This window comes from Pavona decussata, unplaced genomic scaffold (assembly GCF_977016875.1).
Source record: "Pavona decussata unplaced genomic scaffold, jaPavDecu1.1 SCAFFOLD_58, whole genome shotgun sequence".
NCBI classification, from domain to species: domain Eukaryota; kingdom Metazoa; phylum Cnidaria; class Anthozoa; order Scleractinia; family Agariciidae; genus Pavona; species Pavona decussata.
In genome coordinates this window covers 750,001-770,922 of record NW_028145480.1, presented here as the reverse complement: position 1 = coordinate 770,922, position 20,922 = coordinate 750,001, and the positions used below count along the sequence as shown (strand labels likewise).

The window sequence follows — 20,922 nt, the reverse complement described above, 5'->3', positions numbered from 1 at the left end:
CTTTTGAAGATTGAAAAATGTTCCTGTTCTTGCAGTTTTTTCAGTTGTAACAGTATCTGTCGTCACTGTGTCGTAGTTGCCATCCACACAGGAAGGGTAAAGCAGATAGTTGCAAGTTTCCCAGGAAGGAGTTTAACTCGGGTTAGTACATCATCTGCACCCAAATCAGTTGGAGTCAAAGTGCCACCTCACCTTCGGACGACCACCAATTTACATCCAAAGCAATTGGTGACATCACTGTGGTCATAAGGAAGAGTGCCAAACCCAGTGACCCACCACTTAATGCACCACTTGTGCTGAAAAGTATCAGCGGGGGTATTAGAAAATGTGCTGGATGCAGAAGGCCACTGTCCACAACTATTGAGGGCTACAATGAGAAGGAGGGCAAGAAGTATTGCTTTAGCTGTTTTGAGGCATACAACTTCTGGAAAAAGACTACCGAAAGGTAACAGGCAACAACTTCCACACGGCATTACCACTTTAACCCAGTTTGCACCAAGGTGAGGCAGTCTGAAGGTCCATTACAAATCAGTGCTGGAAATGTGCAAATCAGCCACAACCTACGAACAATAATAGAGGAGCGATTTTCATACAATCTCATTTAAGAGCAGACCTGACATTCACTGTATGCATATACATGTAGCCTATTTTTTGACTTACAACCTTAAAATTGGAACACATTTTAACTGACTTTTTTGAAAGAAATCAATTCCAAGATAATGTTCAACAGTAGCCCTGACAGAGATGGGGCCGTTACCAAAAATCGCTCACTTTTCGTTCTTTATTTGCAGACTTTTCGTTCCGCTTGAAGTTGAAATGACACTGACAAGTAAATGGGACAATTTAATATGATCTTGTTTATATTTACATTTTTCATATTTCCGTTGTCAAAATGTATGGAACTGAAATGAACACTGGTGATTTTAAAACCAATTGAACAGAATTAAGTTACATAATAGAGCGGGGTGGCTATCTGAAAAGAGATAAATTAATTTAATTAGTAATGCTGGAATTTTAATCTCCTATTGTTTTACTTGAACTGTTTTATGAATAATATGTTGTGTTAATGTTATGACAAATGTTAACTGTCGGGATACTTTGGCGCAAAGTTGAAAATGTGGCCCTTACTTCATGCTCACATTTTTTATATTTCATAGTCGAAATGTATGCAACAAGTTTGAGCATCCGAATTGTGTGACCAACAATAAAGTTTCCTCAAACATATATCAATACCTCATCATAACTCATTATGAGGTAAAATGCTCATGAAATTCTCCCAACTTATATGAAAATGTATGAAGATCAGTCAGGAGAATTGGTATGTGAATATTGAGGATAAAAAGGTCAGCAAGAGCAATATATTGAAATAGCAATAAATATATTAAAAGCTGACACTGTTTTGGTTATTCTTGCCTGGGAGGAGTACTCCCTTTATTGGCTATATAGCTATTTGTGGCTCAAAAGGGTATTGGTTTTTAGCCGTTTTAGTCAGAGATAAGGTATCAATAATATATTTAGACCATTTTGGTTTCAAATAGGGTATGTTTTTTGCACTCTAGTCTTGCATTGGGTATGTTTTTTAGAGGAAGCTACTTTTTCATCATTGTTGATGAGACCATCAACAAAACCCTTCACAATGCGTTTAACATCGGTCTGAACTGGGGAACTAATTATAAGGCAGTTCTGAAACAGGGTATTGATTTAAGGGTCAGGGTATCAAGTTTTTCTTCAGGTCATAAATACGGTAGGGAAAAATGCAGATTTTGGTATTACAGTCAACCCAGGTCACGCGTGAACAGTATTTCCAAGAATGAAATGAACATTCGAATTTCTCTTTGTAATGTCCGACGTGTGAATGGAATGTTGGACATTTCTCTGGAAATCGTTCCGAAAAAGACGCATTAACTGAAAAAAAGATTCAAAATACTTGGGAAAAAAATGTTATTCTTGAAATATTCAATTTTGCAATGTAAAGAAAAATTCATAGCTTTATACTGTCAATAAACCAGGGAAATTTATACGGGAACTCTGAAATCTCGTTGGCGATTTTCAAAACTGACATGTAAATTTCAAAACTCCGTTCAAATTTCAAAAATATCGTTCACGCGCGACCTGGGTTGACTGTAAATAAGGTAATGGTTTTGGGAAGCGGCTAATCATGTGTCACGTGATCTACTTTTGAGTAGTATCTTCTTTACTTACCATATTGAGCAAGGAATCGTCTATACAAGACTATAAATTCATCTGGCGTGTCAGCCATCACGCGTGACGAATGAATGTGCCTGCAAATCAGCTCACCAGCAGCATTAAAATAAAAACCAAAAAAGATGGCAGAGATATATTTTTCTGTGGGATTCTTGAGACTGGTATGCTTGGATGGAGCTGCCGCCATTGTTGTTTGTAAGAGTGAGCGCGATTTGGGGAGAGTGTCTAAACTTTTGAGGGGAGGGGAGCAGAGTTGGCCCAATCCGGCTCCCCTCGGTAGTTTAGACACTCTCCCCAGATTGCGCTCGCTTCATCGAAGCGTACCAATCCCACGGAAAAATATGGCATCTGTTATAAGTCTAAGCTTCAGTAATCTTTTTAGTTTTCAAGGTAGGTAATTTAGGGTAGTCCATTTTGGTAGTCCATTTAGGTAGTCCATAGGGATAGTCCATGGACTGGGGGTCAGCGAAATGTACCGACCCCTTTAATGCACAGTCTTAGTAAAGGGCACTAATGCTTCAAGCAAATTGTTTGCAAAACCACATTACACGTTTCCTTCTGTCAGTGAAACTGTGTTTTCACAATGATAATATTACTATAAACCAAAACAAATTGTGTTACATCATATTGATCAAGTACCACGTTCTAAGTAGATGTTAACTACCATCGTTTCAAAACAAAACACTTCACTACATTACTGTTAATTCTACCTGTAGGATAATTAGATTTTCTTATGAATTTATTTTAGCCTAGAAGTACAGTTCCAGTTATCGTTAACTCAATACTTTTGCTGCCATACTTATATCAAGGCGCTATACCCGTACTTTCATATTGATGTAAAAATATGATTTGTTAACATGTTTTAGTTATTGAGATGTAAGTAAGCACTCATTTTGCTGTTGACGAAGATATTGTCAAATCAAAAACATTTTGCATTTCACAATAAAGTTTTGTAAGACTATACCAATTTTGACTCCATATAAACATTGTAAACAAAACACAACAGAAAATGCTTCCCAAAACAAAAATATTAAGGGGAACTCAAGGCTCTGCTGCCAAATGCACCAAATGTGCCCATATAATATGTAAAGATTACAAAACAGGTTAGCACTTCACTCATCATACACACATACAACTATGTATGACAAACTGTTGTTGCAGGATATGGGGTGCCAAGTGTAAAAATATTATTTAGTGATTTTTTCTCTACTTTTTATGTTATTTAGTAAATCGCAGAGGTTGTAACTTTGCGATTTATAAATGGCAGGCATAGTTATAGTTATGTAGGCAGGTTATCAGATTATGCACAGTTTTATTGGGGGGGGGGGGGGGGGTGTGTCTGAAACTCCAGAGCGGCTGTTTTGGGGATTATGAATTGCTAAATCTATGGTCACGTGATCTGCTGTTTGCCAGGGCTATCAACCTGCCGGCCGGCATTTTGAAAGAGGATAGCCCTGGGACGAGGTTGTAGGAAATTTAGTAAGGTAGAATGGCTACTGATCAAAGAACGCAAATAACTGCGCTAGTGATTGAAGTAAACAGGATTAGGATATTCTTGTTTGATATAAAGTCGGAAATATTGTAAGCTTATCCGTTTCACAGTCGCGATAAAGGACGCAATTTATGAATCTACGATTTTACTATTCCCAAGTTTAATCCTGTGACTCCAATAGTTCTAAAATCTTGTTAACGTAAACCAAGGATGTTTTCACTAGGCCGTATTCAACACTTAAGGTTTTCTTTTGGCTCTAGATTCCTCAGGTTGAAAAGAACATTCCAATTAAAATGCCGAGGGTTATTTCTTTCCATTTTATTTTCAGGCGATTACGCCCAAGCATCCTCTGGGAGATGTCCTGCTATTTGTCACAGGCGCGGAAGTACCTCAGACTCTGGGATTTGACACCATTCCGACTATCTATTTTATAGATAAGCTGTTCCCCACAGCCAACACCTGTGGAACTAGTGAGGTTGCCAACCGTTTATGACAACTATGACGATTTCAAAGAAAAAATGGACCACTCGATTCTAAACTCTCCCTGTTTTGGACAGGCATAACTTTTTTGACATGTTTAAGGTTACTGATAACCTTCGTTGGTGTCCTTCAGATAAAAAATTGTACGCGTTAGATTTTAAACGAAACAATAGCAAACTATAATTATGTCATTACAAATTAAAGCTTACCAAGTGTATGATTTGGGAAGAATTATAAATGAGTACACTGCTGTCATTTGATATGTTGTCGTCAATAAGCAAGGAGAATCTATAAACGCCAACATGAACAAGGGTCATCCAACTGTATCGAATCAAAGTGCTGAAGCAAAGCAACTGTACAGTGTTAATCACAAAGGGTCAATCGTCAAAAGGGTGTAAGGTTTTTTTTTGATATTCTCATTGGTTGTTTTTTTCTATGCCTGTCAATGTTAAGTAGGAAATAATTTACAGTGTGTTTTTTGTTGAAAGGCACCACTGGAAAAATACTTTAAATATAAAAATTCCCTGAAACCATTTTGTTGGTAATTATCCAAGGAAACTTTTGGCGGAATCTCACAAAAAATCCGGCAAACCTATTTACCCTGTTAATTCAATTGAATGATACTCGGTTGTACAATTCAGTCAGATTCTACATTTTAAAAAGCTTTCTTTTGATATAAATTTAAAATGCTTTCGTTCAAATCAGGCGATAAAGTAAAGTCTTAAGGGAGGTTACATGTTGGTCTAGGTTAATGCTCGAGTTTGGGAACTGTTTGTAGAATCTATTAGTGATATGATGTTGATGTTATGGTTACATGGTGCAATGGTATTTACAGCACTGCAATCCTAGAACAATGAATCCACTGTATAAAATGTCCAATGTCTCAGGACTTTAAAGACCTTCAACCTCTTCCTTTCCTTTCATAACACCATGGAAAAATGTACTAATTATAAATGCAAACTTCCAATAAATGTTACAACTGCATGGAATATAAGAAATATATGAGAATCCATACAGTTATGCAAAACTTAACTGACAGACATACAGGCCTTTTGAAATTTTTTTTTCCTCTGGCTTTTCACCTTCGTTCGACATTTATTCTGCGGGTCGTCGGTCACTTTATTTTGCATTGTCCTTCCAACCAATTAAACAGTGCAGCGGTAGAGGTCCATACCCCTGGCAGGCGAGAGGGGTTGGACGACACGTTGCAGCTGCAAGAAAGAGGCGTCATCAAGGGGATTTGGCGTATCAGGAACGTGCACAAGTGGTAGCGTTTGGCTCGACATCAAGTCTTGAACATTTACACCGTGCCATGCAGCAGTGCCAGGAGTGCCACCTTGAAATGCTGTGAGGTTGAGATTCACCTAAAATAATTGGGCTGGCGAATTGTTCCCTTCAGTGGAGATAGGGTGATTGCTTTGGGCATCAATAAATTCGGAGAGCCTTTTATTTATTCTCGGTAAGTAAACATATTGAAACAGAACATATCTGTATCGTTTAAAGGATCTAAAATCCCTTGCCTCTCAAGATCGTAAAATTCTTCCTTAAAACCAATGAATTCTTGTTCCTTGACGGCTCGGTTATGACGTTCGATGCGCTGGTTATGCACTGAACTCCCAACGATAACTGACCTGGCATCCTTTCCCCAGGCAGTGTTCATGACGTGCCACACATCTACATTTTCTCCGCCGTGATCGGTTCTAACTCTAAAGGGATGCCCATACTCTAGTAGTGCTTCCTGGTACAGGGCCAGTACAGTAGATGCTCCATAATTAGTGGAACACTTGCCGAATACAACCAGACGACTGAAGCTGTCGACAGCATGGTGGAGAACCATCCTCCATCGAATAAGTTTATGGTTACCATCTATGTGCCAAATATAATTAGGGCATGGCACAGAATACACCCTTCGTCGAATAGGGAGTCTCCTTCTTGTTGTTGCACCAATCGGATTGATCTGATGTATCACAGAACGCAATTGGTCGCGCTATACATGAACACCTTGTGCTCTTAAATGGCCTTGAACTATTACTTCTCCACCGCGCGGATGATGCTCTTTTATAGAAGTCACACCCGATTGCAATTGATCATCAGATAAGTCTGAAAATTTGCTGTAATCTATTTGGAATTCCCTTATGGCTTTGTAGATCGCCGGTCGGGATACATCAAAGAAATAAGCGATTTCAGAAACAGGCACTTTTAGACGCAGAAGGTTTGCCAGAAGGTCCCTAGAGACGGTTTTACATGGTCTTCCGCATCTCCTTGCTTCACTAAAAACAAAAATGTTTACATTACTAATAGTTGATACACACAAGAAGCGGTTGGAAAACATTAACAAACTCACCAGTTTCTCTAGCATAAACAAACATGTTGCGTGATACAGGTTACTAAACCTTATTTTATTTTTAGCGTTGCACTACTAAAGCTTTACCTCAAACTTGCAGGCGACTGTTCGGAATACTCCCCGGTACCCCCTACTGACAAAGAATGTCCGGCAGTTTCATCCTAGACGGAGAAAGAATCGTGGTAAAAATTTAATGGAGGCATTCATCAGTTGTTTTATATTTTATCAATTATTAATTGACTTCTTTATCTATGGATTTCATTAGTTTTTTAAAATGAAAATTTATTCCTGACTTTGCAAACCTAGTCCGTGATTGCGAAGTACAGTCCCTTCCAACATATCCAATAAAAAGGTCATCTATCGATTGCACACTGAATTGCAAACATTGGCTGCATAAATATAATAAAATCGATGTACATATGGTTACCTGAGTTAGAGCTGCAGGCGGATTGGGTGCCAGTAGTTGGTTAGCAGCAGCAGAACCACTCTATGGATTTAGTAGTAAAGCATACCAGTCAGTATTTGAAGAAATGGAGTAAAGCACCGCCCGGGAGCGATCGCCAATCAGCGAAGTACAGTTGCTGTTCTTCCATGGCTGTTCCTTACGAACAAAAAGCCAATGAAGTGATTTGTTTTGATCGACAAGAATCATGTCCTTACCGGTATTTGCTGTGATTGTCTTTGGGCGGCTAGTGCCTCACTAATAGCCAAGGACACTGCTGTGGATATGCGCCTTTCCAGGGAATCGCTGTCTGCCATATTTTCTTCGATCGGAGATTCCCGCCAAAGGCACACGGCTGCTTTGTTTTGAAATGCCACTGCCTATGGCCGAGCCCGCAAACACAACCTGATACTATATAAATCACACATTTGAGATTTTCAAATCGCAAAGTTAGGAAACTTGCGATTTATAAATCGCAAAGTTACTACGCTTGCGATTTATAAATCGCAAAGTTAATATGCTTGCGATTTATAAATCGCAAAGTTAATACGCTTTCCTCTTTCCCCCGAGGGTGAAAAACCTGACAAAAACATCTTGTGGGGTGGGAGACTTTTCCTTTGCCTACTTAACATGGGGATTAGAACCAGACATGTCACTTTTCTTAATAATGCCTTTTTGGGCTCAGAAACTCGACGTATCTTTAGTGATTTTAAATCACCCAAGGAAACAACTTTTTGTAGACACGTACATACAGCATGTGCCAGTTACTGATGAGCTTTAAAAGAGCTAGCCAAGTATCGTAGTGCAATCAAAATTTTGAGTCAAACACAAATTGGTCAAACATCTGCGGGGCTAAAGTAGGAAACATTGTTGCAGAGACATTGGTTCTTGTCATGTTACCTAGGTGTTAAAACTAGCGGGAAGCAACAAAACTGTTTTGTGGCCAGCCGCAGGTGGCTAACAAGGAAGCAATTTTCCAGGAACAACTGTCACGCACAATCTAGTCAACATTGTTTCCATGGCGCCTGAAATGGGCAAATAATTCTGTATGGGAAGGGAAATAGATGTTGACTGGAGACAAAAACATTACCTTGTTCCTGACAAGCAAACTTTGTTTCTACAACATATGGTTCGCCAAAACCTGAGGGGGTACTCAACAGACGCTTGGGTAAGGAGGTGCAGCCTGGGCGTTCAAACCCTGACCCTGTTTAAGACACAATTCTCTGATTTCCCTATCCCATTCAAGACAGAATTTACTAGAAATACGTGACTCGCAAAACGTCACGAAGCTGGGGTTGGGTGGAAAGCCCTCTTTACTCGTATTGGAGCATCAGATGAGGAGATTAAAGGTTTCTGAACAAAGCAACTATTTTGATGAGCATGGTCTTTTCGTAGTTCCACAGGCTAGTTTGCGGCTGAAAATCTATTTCTGACGTGACGAAATGTAAAATGGGCGTGCAGCGCTGTCATGTTCAATGAATTTATTTCCTACCCAGTGTAGTCTATTCTGTGGCCAGTTATAGACCCCATCTTAGTCACTTTTGGGAAAATGTAATTTTTGCGATCCCAACTGAGTCACTTTCTATTTATGCACCTACTTTATTAACCCTTTAAATAAGTCATCCTAAAATGAAGTGAAAGAACGGAATGTAATGCGAGGTGATTGTTACATTTAATAAACAACAACTTTCTGAACTTTTTAACCGAGACCATTTTGAATCCCTAATTAATATAATTTTTTACCCCAAAAATCCGAAAATATGCGACCCCATTCTAGTAACTCTATTGAAAATGCAACTCCATTCTAATCAATCCAGTCATGAAAATGCGACATCATCCAGCGGCACATCCCCAGACTCGTACCCAATCCCTATTAACGTGTTTTGTGGGGTGAGAAGATTGGATACGAGGATGGATTGAGGCACGCAGGGTGTCATGGAAAGAGGCGAAGGAAAAGCAGCGACTGGCAGATTTCATGTGACAGATCCGTGCTCTTCCCATGACACCCTGCACACCTCTCTCCATCCTCGTATCCAATCTTCTCACCTCACAAAACACGTAAATAGCGACTGGGTACGATTCTGGCACATCCCCACAGGCTTTAGCCTGCGCATACAGCGCCTCTCATTCGTTACCACTACTACGTGCCAAACGCGAAGAGAGACGTCTGCAATTCGCCGCCAGAAATTCCATACTGATGACGTAAATCTCCCGGCATTAATATGGCATAATTAAAATTGCGAGAATCAACCATACCGCATAAATTCGCATTCAGTTTCAAAATGGTGGCTGAGGCGGCGAAGGAATGAATATGGAAACGCTTTGTAATGCTAATAATATGTATGAGACTTGCATTCTCTATAGAAAAGGAGTTGATACGGGGGAAAGGTATTACATTAGAACAGATGTAAAGGCAGCTATCACTGACCTTTTGCTAAAAATCCCGCGAAATTTAGCACATTTGTTTGACTTCGTTCCGTAGATTTCAACAAGCTCTGTTGGCCATTTTGGGTTGCTGTTCTGTTGTAGTTCGGGTAAAAGACTGGTCGAAACTTGTACAAAATATTGCTGCAGCGGAAAACAAAATGCAAAGCAGGAGATTTGGGCAAGCAGCGCGAAGCCTTGAATTTGGAATGGAAAGTTCCTTGACATCCCACGTGAAGCCGTCTGCAACATGCACAAGCAGCCCTGTGCCAACCTCAGGTGGAAATCAATTTAATTACGAGCTTTCACACATTGCAACACCTTGCCCTACCACATGTACTTCTTTGGACAGAAATCTTTCACTCGAGGCGTCAGGTTTGGTGAAGCCGAACAAGGAACTTGGTGTAAAGGTATGAAATTAGTCCTATTTAATTTCATTGCATAATTCGAACCCCGGTTTGTGTAGTTCTCAAACCTCTCGATTTCATGAAGCATTTTTCATTTCTCTAGGAAGTTCAAGAAACCGAGATTCTTCTGTAGATTATATAAATCATGCGCCAATTTCCTAGTTATTTCAAGCTTTAACCTTTGTTAAGGTAATTGATTTTCATCATTTTCAAGTAAGCATATCTACAACCATTTTTGTAACTTTCAGCTCGCTGTACAATTGAATCTGTTTTGAATGTAGCCTGAGTTTAGTTTGACAACCAAAAACAAATTAGTGAGTGAGTCATTCAATCCTTATTCGCAACTACATGTATGGCAATCACCTATTTTGCAAGAGATGTGACCATGGACAAGAGTACTTGAGCAAATTTTCATGATTTATTTTCTCACCTTTTTCAGTTTTAAATCCTTTTTATGTACTGGTCTGCATAGCCCGTCTCATAGCTTCCCACTGTAAAAGGCAAGAAGGGACGAGCTATATTTGTAGATGTTCATGTGGTATCAGCTTTGACATATTGTGCGGGTATAAGAAGGAGAGTTAAAACAATGATGAACCCATACCATACTGTACCATAACACAAATAGATGTCCTTTTATTATCACTAAAAGGTTTCAGTTTCCTGGCCATCACAAGTCAAGCATCACAAGCTGAAAACGGAGCTTGAACCCCTTGGCAGAACCTTGCTGCAAGGTACATGGAGTGACATTTCCAGAGCAGTGTTTGGTGTCAATGAATTAAGAGCTGAAATGTGTAAGCTTTTTCTGAAAGAAATTTGGAAACGGGAGTGCTGTGCTATGGTATCTAAAAAAAGATCCTCCACTGCTAAGGAAACCATCTGCTCCAAAGATGCAACATCTATCCTTAAAAAAGTCAGCACTGACTTGAATAATCGCTGCCCTTTACTGCATTCTGTGCTGATGTCAGCAGCTACCCCAGCTCGAAGAAAAAGATCTGAATCAGATGAAGAAAATTAGTTACCAAGTGTGGTGGTGGTAGCAGCTGTGGTTTTTAAGCAATGCTGCCAGAGAATGGTCACAACACTGATAAAGTACACAGGCTTCCAGGTGAGGGAAATTTAAGATTTAATGTGAATTAAAAAAATTCAATTGAGTTCTAAACATCCAAGTGAAATTCTCTATGTTCAGTGCCATTAGTGTCTGAGCATAAATAATGAATTAAACTCCACAACCCTATAATTATATTCGCAGCTCTAGTTAATACTCTGAGTACTTAACTATTGGATGAAGACTTCCATTTTATTATTTATTGCAATGTTGTAGTTTAAATTTACCTCAGGTGGAAAAGTTTCAAAACCAGTTTAATCTGCGGTTCCCTTTGTTTCAAATTACGATAGTGAATTTATCACTATGGAAATCAAGCCAAACTGGTTTAAAAGAATTTAAACCAAAGTTAAACCATAACATTAACATTTCACTACTACATTTGCAGAAACAAAGGACTGTTGAAATGCACATTGAGAGAGAAAAGGCTGTGGCTGAATATATGAAATAAATTTGTTAAACAATTTATTTTTATTTTATTTTATTTTGATTTATTGCTCATGTGCAATTTCCTTTCCTCCTTGCGGCTTGGGGTATCAATAAGAAATCTGATGAATTTGGCCAGTTGTTTAATGCTGAGTTGCTGAGACAGAAAAGAAAAGATAAAGCTGTGCTGTCTTTGCACTTACGCCAAGATCATGGAGAATATCTAAATTTGCTTTGCTCATCAGTAATGCAGGTTTCCAATGCAGCCATGAGATGTGTAGCCCCACATTCCAAACATGTGAGACAGCTTCTTCAACTCTTCTTGAGGGCTTGAGTAGTACCCAGCTGACACCTCCATCCAACGTCACAAATCCAACTGTTGTTGCTGGTAACAATGTGGTGACTGGTGGCACATTGCATACTTGTCCAGCAGGTTCTATGAATCCTCATGGTAGCTTGAGCCAGGCAACACCTTCTTCTACCTTAGTAAATCAACCTGTTATTGCTGACAATGAAGTGGTGATTGGGGCCACGTTCCATACATGTCCAACAGTTTCTGCAATTCATTGTGAAGGCTTCAACACTGTCTCCCGCCGCCAGAGGGAATGTTACTGAAAGTGAGATTGGACCTGGATGGAAAATTGCTTTTGACAATTTAGACATTTTTCAGAGAGTCAGGGAAATGACTGAGGACAATCAGAACAAAGATCATCATTGGATTAACAATGTGAAAGTCGCTAAAGTGTAGCGTAATCATTTGCCAGATGACAAGCCATTATGTGATTCTGTTATGGAGCTGGAGAATTAAAAAGTCATACCTACAGGCCCAGACCATATTTTTCAGAGGGGAAACTATACTCGTTTAATGGAAAGAGTATTAACAGAAGAAATACCCTATCTGTCTTTCTGTAAAGATGTTGTGACCTCTCACATCCCTCACTGCCATGCAAAGGAGATGGCAATAAAATCAGAGAAGGTGAGAATTGTTACATGTTTTCCTTTTACATTTTTATATTGGGCCATTTATAAATTTTACTTCACAATTCTTAGTATCAATTTTAGTAGGTAATTTCATTAAGCTAGTTTTCAGCCGCATTTAATATTTGTTTCATTTTTTTTCTTTTTTTTTTTAGAATGTTTACATTTTTTGAGATTATTCTTCGTATGGGAATTTAGTTTCCCCCAATAATTTATTATTCTCCGGTCATGCGCTTTTTATAACTTTTGAAATTTCATTTTTTTATTGCACATATACTAGCATGACAAAGCATTATTAAACATTAAACACATTATACCTCAATATATGTAATGACATCTCTAATGCTTCCTTGATGGAATTTGTACAATTGAATCAATCAATTAATCCATATATCCAACCATCCCCTGTTTAACATTTCATGCCAGTACTTAACTGTTGAGTAATCTTATATTTGTTGATAAGAGTTATCCTAAGGCCTTGTTTACAAGCAGGGAGGGTAACCCTAGTGCTAGGGTTACCCTAGCAGGCGGGTCAAAGATAGCCCCGGTTTACAAGCAAGATTTTACATGTAGGGTTACCCTACCACGCGGGACAACTTAATAACCGCATGCATAGCAAACAAAATGGCCAACAAGGGAAGGGTTCTGGCAGTTACTTCGATTCTACTGTCGTTGCTACCAGTTACAGCTGCTTATCAATGCGATGGATTTTTGTTGTGTTACCTTCTCAGTACTAGAGAGCGACAGAAAGTTGCTATGTTAAATAAACACGGCTATGGAATACAATAAAGCACTCGCTCGAATGTGACATGTAAAAAGGATAATTATTCAACGAAGATGAAAGTCACAGGTCGATTTGCCCTCTTGCACAAACTTGACTTTCTCTTTTACCTTGTCATCGCACCAAACTCAATGTCTTTTCCTTCTCCTTCCTGGATCAAATCAATCATGATCACTTTATAGTTTTCGCCAGACTGCGAGTCATTATTTTTGTCCAGTCTGGATGTTTGATTTGACTCATCATCATACTCGGGTGAGGAAGAACGAAATACAAGAGGACTCCCCAACTTTTGATTCAAAATATTTTTGGTTTCTGGCAAAGTTTATCTCCATTGAGCCCCACGGCCAGCACCACGGTGTAAGCAGTCTGCCATGATGGCCGTTTGTTATTAACGATCAAAGGGTCTAGAAACAAGTAAAAAGTTGTCTCGGGTAGGCGAGTTATCCCCAGCAGGGCGTTTACAAGGCAGGTAGGGTTACCCTGGCGAATAGGGAATGATACCGGGAACTCATTCCTATCATTCTCCTTCGAAGAGATAATCGGCAACTGACGAGATCCATACGATAGGATCAAAACCCTGGTCTTACCTGACCATGACAGAAAGCATTCTTACATCCGCGGGATTTCTCAACATCCCCGGTTAAAAAACCAGGCGTAAACAGCACTGAGCAAACAGATATAGCTATGGAGCATATAGACCAACAAGAAGAAGACGAACTCTTAGAATACGTGTCCCCAGATGAAATTGAACCCAGCCAACCGCCTCCAGTAGCCGGTCATTCCAGAAAAGACCAAAACAAGAAACAAAGCGTAACAGACAGGACCAGCCGAAGAGATGAAGCTCGCAAAGGAAACCAAAACCGCCGAGCAGACGAACTTCGCAAAGAGGTCCACAACTGCAAAGACCAGAGCCGTGTAGAAGAAGAGACCCATACAATGGACCAGAACTGCAAAAGATACCAGATTGGCCGTAAACGCCGTCTCAGTGAAACACTTTCGCCAGAGAAGCTAATCGAACAGAGCGAGGAGGCAATGAAGGCTCTCAAAAGACATTCCGACAAGGGATCTTGCCCCAAATCCCTGCAATATAAAGCTAGCGCCAGAATCAGAGCTGACATTGACTTTAAGTCGGATTTTAAACGTATTCTCAACCAAGCAGAACAAGGCATCGTAAGCGCTCTGACTAGCTTTCACGAACGTCAAATTCAAAAGCATAGAATCGCTATAAAGCGTCAGAAACAGCCTAAAGCTCCAAGAGACATGAAAGTGGTCCACCGTAATACTGATGGAAATAAGAACAGATCTAGATCAGCAATAGCGCACTCGGCGAACAGTGACATCAATGTAACAACAAACAATGTAACTAAGATAGCCGAGAGCTAAGTTAAGTCTAACTGGGAACCACCAGTACAACCATCGGTTGCTTTGAAGAGTTATCTTGAAAGGGTTAAATTTCAACTAGCGGAAATACAAATTTCAAAGCCTAAGAATAATCTACCTCCCGCAGAACACAAAGCACTCAAGGACTTAAAAAACAACACTGAAATAAACATCAAGAAAGCTGACAAGGGAACTGCATCCGTTTTTATGAGCTTAGCAGACAAGAAGACCGATGGACAAATCCAACTTGACAACATAGAGCACTACAGACCTCTCGACGAACCCATGGTTGAAGAAACATCTGTCAGAGTTGAACAACTAATTACAGAACTCTACCGAGAACAACATATTGACGAAATGACTAAAAAATGGCTTTGTCAAACACAAAATCCGCCTCGAATTCCAGTTTTCTACACCCTCACAAAAATACACAAACTGACTCCAGTCGGTAGAGCCATAATTTCAGGAGTTTCAGGTCCAACAGAAAGGTTATCAGCATTTGTTGACAAACTACTCCAGCCGATAGCACAACAGTAGAAGTCAAATCTCAAAGATACAACTGACTTCATTAATTTCATGGAGGGAACTAGAGTCCCAGAGAACACAATTCTTGTCTCAATGGACGTAACGAGCCTTCATACTAACATACCGCAGGAGAAGGGAATCCAAACAGTATGCAGAGCATACAACTCTTTTTATAATGACCAACCTCCTATCCCCACGCAGTTCTTGGTAAAAGCGCTAGGCCTTATACTTCAAGAAAACTCATTCCAGTTCTGTGGTAAAAATTACCTACAAACACACGGAACTGCCATGGGAACGAAAATAGCAGTCGCTTTCGCCCTTTTTTTATGGGCAAAGTCGAAACAGAAATCCTTAACCGAAGCGCATTCAAACTGCTCGTTTGGAAACGATATATTGAGGATATCTTCTCCCTCTGGGATATCAGCAGAGAGGAGTTACAACAGTTCATTGAACAAGCCAACAATCACCACCCTACCATCAAATTCACGGCTGAAATTACATTTCTGGACACTGTGGTTTATAAAGGCAACAGATTCATTACCGAATCAGTGCTCGATGTACGCACTCACTACAAAGCTACTGAGACATTCCAGTATATGCATTTCTCCTCGTGTCACCCACCAGGAGTAAAAAGAGGTTTCATCTAAGGAGAGGCCCTCAGACTTCTCCAGACAAACTCAACAAAAGCAACATTTGAAAAAAAAAAATCAAACATTTCGAATCACGACTTATCGAGAGGGGCTATCCAAAAAATCTAGTGCAGAGAACTCTCTCAGAAGTGATTTTTGAAAATAGAAAACAGGCCCTTCAACAAAAACCTCACACAAACAAGAGAATCTTGCCTTTTGCCACGCAATACACCCATCAGTTACAAACTTGAAACAAATACTAATGGAAAACTGGCATTTAATAGAACGACAACCATTGCTCAGAGAAATTTACAAGGAACCTCCTCTAATTTCATAAAAAAGAGGTAGGTCTATTTTAACTTGCTGACGAGACAACGGAAGTTTTGCACAATTGGCAGAGACTTGTCCAGTTTTTGAACTGCGTATCTCACATTCCTTTTATTTGGGCTATCGAAAGTTTGATTTGGGTTCGGTAATTCCAAAAGGTGAAATATTTTGTCCTTCGTTTTCTGTGTGGCAGTCGCAGTAAGTGCGATAAATGGCACATCAATGAGTGATTTTATATCATTCAAACGAGAATACCAGAGACGAAAAGCTGAACGATTCTTGTTGTTGCTTGAAGTGTCCCATTCGGTAACACAGTGGACTTCATCCACAGCCACGCTGATCAAACTCTCCTGATGAATTTTTGCTTTCGAGCATATTTCGCGACCTTTCTGTTGTAAGGGCAGCCTCTGTGACAGGTAAAAAAAATGCAAAGTTCCCTCGCTTGACATCCTGCAAAATTTTTGGATTTTGCTCTGGACCCACAAAAACAGCTTTAAATCTAAGACTATAAAGAGCCTGAAACTGGCTTTCTTTTAACGATGAAACATTGAACATTGGACAAACAGGTTGAACGCAGAGTCGAAAAATTTCCAAAGAAGGACGAGATAAATTCTCACGATTAGCAGCCATATTGGTTGTGAATTTCGCACATCACAACACTGAATAATTATAGGGCTAATTATGCAAAATTGTTCGATCAACCAATCAGCGCTCCTGTCCGGATTCAGGACAGATTTACGTCATCAGTATGGAATTTCTGGCAGCGAATCGCAGACTTCTCTCTTCTCGTTTCCCACGTAGTAGCAAGAGCGAATGAGAGGCGGCTGTATTCACAGTCTACACAAGCCTCTTATAAGGAAATATCCCCCGAGGGCTCATTAAACCTGACTGAGTTGCAAGAATCATCATTTCTAATGGAGGCAAATAAATGGCAGATAAACTTATCAAGACCCTAAATTTTCCATTTAACGATGTATCTTCATTATCCATTTGTGACAAATTAATCACTTTGCAGACATCTAGCCGCCACTATTGAAACAAAAGTAATTCCTGAAAACCATTAACCATGGCATCTCGTGCGCCATGGCATCAGACTTCTCCTTCAACCTAAGAACGAGGATGACACCACACGCTACGTGATCGCGGCACGCTTGTTTACGCGCCTTGCAATATTTGTCACATTGACATCACATCACATACTCGCACAACATGTCGAATGTACTGGATAACTATTCGCATCCGTTAAGGCTGCAGTATGTATTTACTACAATCGGAGATATATTCTCCAAAACAGTGAACTTGGCATCAGTGATAAAATGATATGTGTACAATCACCAAGCGCTAGAAGACGATACGCCAGGAGATGACATGGCCATATTTTCTGCCGAAACACAAAGCCTCCGGTACATTCATTCAGACCTCCTAATCACTGAAAGAGATCGCTTTCATGAATTCCATGACTTCTCTTTGATGTGTGGCCAGCCTATGGCAACAGTACTATTGTCATCCAAGGAACATTGCAGAAACTGTCATAACCAAATATATTTGGATCCAAAGGCTCACCCAGTTGTCATCTACAGTTTGCACAGAGGAACTTATTTAGGTTGTCAATTTTCAAAGTTGTGTCGCATGATGGGCTTTGCTCAAGAAAAAAATTCTCAGCAGGCGCCGTTAATTGATGCCCTGGTAGGCGATAGAAAGGTGTTTGCATGGTGTCATAAAATTAATTAGGACCGAAACACAATAAATAAACCAGATGTCTAATATCCGCAAGAGGCGCATTATTTGAGGGCGAGGCAACGCGAGGAGCCACCAAGCGAGCCTCATTTTTTTCCGGGGGGGGGGGGGGGGGGTTGGCCTTTTTGCACAAATGAAAAGACTTTGAATAAAAAGATATACGGAAGTTTGTCAATTTGAATCCTATCAGGGTGGTTCAAGGATATTCTGAGCCCTTGTGCGTGCTTCAATATAATATTCTACTTTTTCGGACCCTCATTTACTGCTTCTCTTTTTCTGCTCGTAAGATCCACATTCCTTGACAACAGCTCATTACCCGTAGAAAGTATTTAGAATTTAAAACATCAACAAATCCAGATTGGATTGCCGGTATTTTGAACTGGGCACGCCACGCTTAAAGAGATTACGATAAAGCATTTTATCTTTCCCTTGTCACTTGAAGCAATTTTTGAAAGAGCAACCAATATAAAAATGCTCGAGAAACAGAATCAGAGAAATATTAAATGCTCCAGTGCCAGTGTCAGAAAATCTCTTCATGACGAGTGTGACAACTTGTTTCCAGTGCCCTTCAAATAAATGGACCATTGTTTTCGTCAGCGACAAGGCGATCATATACATTACTTTTTGTTCTTGAGGGTCAGGCGGCGATCACGGGGTGTAACCAAGTAAAATTCTTACTAATTAGATAATATTCCACCTTGGCGGGACTTTCAAAATTCAAAAGTACCATGGTTTTGATAAAAAATATTTTCTTCATTCCCACTCAGATCTGAAAGAATTGTTAGAAAATCTCAAAGATCATTGGGAAGACAGGCAAAAGCAGGTGGAGGCAAAATTCCTGGAGCTAGAAGAAGAGGTAGTCATCTCCCAAAAAAAAAAAAAAATAGGAAAAGAGGGAAAAAGACAGTGCCACAACAACAGCGGACTGATGCATTTGCCAACTTCAAATTGAGATTTTTGTTAAGGTAAGCTGAGAAAGCCATTCTCAAATTGGTCAACTGGAAACTTTAAATGTATGAGATAAAAAAATCCCCTATCTCTATAACCATAGGATATTTGTAATGCAGACTTTAAGGCTTCATGAGTCAGATGAATTTCTAGGAACACTGCCAAAACTGAAACTGCTAAAGTAATAATACATAGGGTACATTGTTAATTTGGCAACCTTAACCGAAAATATAATTATGCTGACCATAATTGGGCAAATGCTGAAACCTTAATTTGTCTCAATTGCTTAAAAACACTCATATGCTTATCTATGCTTAACCTTTATCACTAGTACTGCATCCTATAGGCTACTAGTTGGAAGTTTACCCTTATTGTTTACCCTTTTCACTGATCAGTGCTTAGCCATGAGACTTTATTAACTCGGCGATCTTTGTCAACTACATGTAGGTTTTCTAACTGGAGAGAAATAGCTCTTGCAATGCGAGACAAAGTGTTTGAAGAAAGTGAGGAACAACTCGTTGACATCTATGATGTAGAGGTTAATTATTTCAATATATACATAGTTACATATCTGTTGTAGGCAAAAAAACTATTATTGATCTGAACTGGGGATCATAGTGATACATTTGAAATAAAAAACAAAAAAAAAATTATTTTTGAAACTAAGAAAGAAAAGCAAATTTATTGGAAGAAATTGAATATGTTGCCGTTAGGCTTTCCTGAGAATTATGTGGGAAATAATTGATTGGTTAATTTATTTGCTATAATTATAAATGTCTTGGCCTTCTTTTGCAGTGTAAGGAGTGGGGATTTTTGCTAAAGAAGTTATTTGGTATACACCTTGGTACTGGTGATTATGGGCACCTTTTTGTAGACCATAGTGCTATGCTTCTTCGACACTTCCGCTCGTTTTACAAGTACTCAGGTCAAGGATTTGAGTCCTCCCACAAGCTCCATCGCCAATTATACTCCCGGGCCGGGTTGTTCGAAAGCCGATTAACGCTAATCTACGATTAAACGTTGAGGCTTTCATCTCACTTGTTAAAAATGGTTTAAATGGCTAACTTCAAGCTAAAAGTAAAGAAAAGTCTAAGTTAAAACTGAGGACCAAAAATCTTTTGGAAGAGTCTTTATTGATTAGCAATTAAACTCCCATCAAAGTTTACGTTAATCCAGGATTAGCTTAATCGGGCTATGAACAACTGGGCCCAGGGCAACAAACCATGATGCATCTGGACCTGGCCAGTCTTGTAAGTAAATTAAGAAAGCTTTTGTTCTTAAAAAAAAATCATATAATTAAAAAGTAAACATGTGCATTGTACACATTCATTTCTTGCTCAACTCATAGTCTCCCATACTTTCTTGTAATAGGCCATCTTACAGTTGTGTGCTTAGTAACCTGGTCTTGAATTGGACGCGAGGCAGGAGTTGACCTTGTTTTGATACAGACCTCACTGCTTTTCATATGTTAATGCAAATAGTTGGCATAACAGTATGATCTACATGTACAAATGAAAAGCAGTGAGATTTGTATCAAAACAAGGTCACCCACAGCCTCGCTTAGAATCCAAGATCTAGCTAGACCAGGTCACTTAGCACACAACTGTTAAATGGGCTATTAAAAAAATATATATGCCTCCCAGATTGATGAAGTCTTCAATTCATTATCCCATTATGTTATGCCTCCTAGATTATATATAGTATATATGTATGCACGCATGCTGGTGAAGCTAGATTGGTCAGTGTAAAATGCAGACTGCAGACTATTGTTTTTACCATGCAAATGAGAATGTGACAACAGTAGCGCCATTGTTTTCTAACCCTTAAAACAATGGTCCACAGTCATTAAACAGGCTGCATTTAACACTTCCCCGAAGCTAGATGTAGAGATGTGGGAGTGTACTGGTATGCAACAAACACTGTCTGAAGCATGCAGGGCATAACAATATATTTCATGTCAAAGTAGTTGTTTTGAAAACCTGTTTCCTTTTTTTCCTTACAGTGAATCAAATTCTCACGCACTGGTACTCCACTATGCTCTTGTCCTTGAGATATTCTTTCTATAAAGCAAGAAATTGCATTAGTCTAGGTGGGTAGTGTAAGAATACAACACTACTACAGAACACAACAGAATAAATGATTGCTAAAAGTTATGTCTTTCTGATTATCTGAGTTGATGTCATTTTACCAAACTCAAAACGGTCATAAATTTATTGTTTTCATCTACTGGTCACTATGTAACTGTATTTTGTATCCTATCACAATTATAAAAAATTATATATTTTATTGGTGAAA

At 39.3% G+C, this 20,922-nt stretch overlaps 2 pseudogenes; one reads left to right on the top strand and one right to left on the bottom strand.

Annotated features, from left to right (window-relative positions):
* Positions 1-4,050: 4,050 nt before the first annotated feature.
* LOC146479499 (uncharacterized) lies at positions 4,051-6,534 on the bottom strand (annotated as a pseudogene).
* Positions 6,535-9,301: 2,767 nt separating this feature from the next.
* Positions 9,302-11,656, top strand: LOC146479498 (uncharacterized; annotated as a pseudogene).
* The last annotated feature ends 9,266 nt before the right edge of the window (positions 11,657-20,922 follow it).